This window comes from Orycteropus afer, unplaced genomic scaffold (assembly GCF_000298275.1).
Source record: "Orycteropus afer afer isolate SDZICR_OR568_19922 unplaced genomic scaffold, OryAfe1.0 scaffold00034, whole genome shotgun sequence".
In the NCBI taxonomy this organism is placed as follows: domain Eukaryota; kingdom Metazoa; phylum Chordata; class Mammalia; order Tubulidentata; family Orycteropodidae; genus Orycteropus; species Orycteropus afer.
In genome coordinates this window covers 5,405,556-5,407,183 of record NW_006921621.1, presented here as the reverse complement: position 1 = coordinate 5,407,183, position 1,628 = coordinate 5,405,556, and the positions used below count along the sequence as shown (strand labels likewise).

Here is a 1,628-nt window from a genome sequence, read left to right as displayed (position 1 = left end):
TTATTTTATTTTCACAATAAACTTTTATAGTATGTACTAGGATTACTCCTCTTTCACAGATAAGAAAAATGTAGACACAAAATTGTAAATAACTTACTCAAAGTCACAAAGTTACTTGTAAGTAACAGATAAGAATACAAATTTAGGAGTCTAGTCTTGGAGTCCTCCTCTTAACTTTAAATTATACTTTCAAATTTGATGTTATCTTTGTTTCAAAGACTCAGTCATCCTTTGTATCACAGCTAAGAATCTTTATCATCCAAAACTTAGCTCTGACCTCACCTACTCGGGAAGGTTGTCCTTGACCCCTTCTCTGACTCTTTTCATCCTGCCATTTTGCACTAGATTAGATGATATTCCTCTGTGCCCCAACCAGCCTGGGCATAGTGTGGCCTCCACTGGTTCCACATTGTGTGTGATCATGCATTCAGTTGTCAGTCTCTTTCACTAGACTGTGAAATACTGGAGTAGTATTTATTTATTTCTATATCTCTACCACCAAGCCTGGGGCATTTGTGGTTTGGTGGTAGAATTGTCATGTTCCAGGCGGGAAACTCATTCCAGGCCAATGAACCTCAAGTGCAGCCACCACCCATCTGTCAGTGCCAGCTTGCACATTGCCGTGATGCTGAGCAGGTTTCAGTGTTGCTTGCAGATTATGACAAACTAATAAGATAGACTGGGTAATCTACTTCTGAAAATCAGCCAATAAAAACCGTATGGGTCTCTCATTCTCGCATCCGGCAGCCGCGGCGGCGTTCTAGCACTCAGTCATGGCCAAGATTAAGGCTCGAGACCTTCGTGGCAAGAAGAAGGAAGAGCTGCTGAAACAGCTGGACGATCTGAAGGTGGAACTGTCCCAGCTGCGCTTTGCAAAAGTGACAGGCCGTGCGGCGTCCAAACTTTCTAAAATCTGAGTCGTCCGCAAATCCATTGCCCGAGTTCTCACTGTTATCAACCAGACTCAGAAGGAGAACCTCAGGAGGTACTACAAGGGCAAGAAGTACAAACCTCTGGATCTGCGGCCCAAGAAAACACGTGCCAGGCGCCGCCGGCTCAACAAGCATGAAGAGAACGTGAAGACCAAGGAACAGTAGCGGAAGGAGGGGCTGTACCCGCTGCGGAAATACGCAGTGAAAGCCTGAGCATCTCGCATCAATAAAACACAAGCTGACTGAAAAAAAAAAAAAAAAAAAACACGTATGGATGACAACAGTCCAACAGTCCAATATGCATTTGATCATAGGTATGGTGCAGGACCTGTAAATGTTTCGATTTTGTGTGTGTGTGTGTGTGCATGGGATTACACACAGCAACAGCAGCATAAACAATATCAGTATATAGCCCTTGTTGTTGTTATGTACCCTTGAGTCGGGCCGACTCATAGCGACCCCTTCTTGGGTTTCCGAGGCAGTATCACTATGGAAGTAGATTGCTCCATCTTCCTTCCGAGGAGTGGCTGGTGGGTTTGAACCGCCAGCCCTCTGGTTAGCAGTCAAGTGCCTTAAGCACTATGATACCAGAACTCTCATATAGCCCACAGTAGGTGTTAAGTAAATATTTGATGAATAAATTAATAAATAGGTGGAAGTAATGCCTATGTAGAGATGGAGGGCATCTCTCCGTTA

At 44.2% G+C, this 1,628-nt stretch overlaps 1 pseudogene; it reads left to right on the top strand.

Moving 5' to 3' along the window:
* The first annotated feature begins 773 nt into the window (after positions 1–773).
* Positions 774–1,145, top strand: LOC103193055 (annotated as a pseudogene).
* Positions 1,146–1,628: the final 483 nt, after the last annotated feature.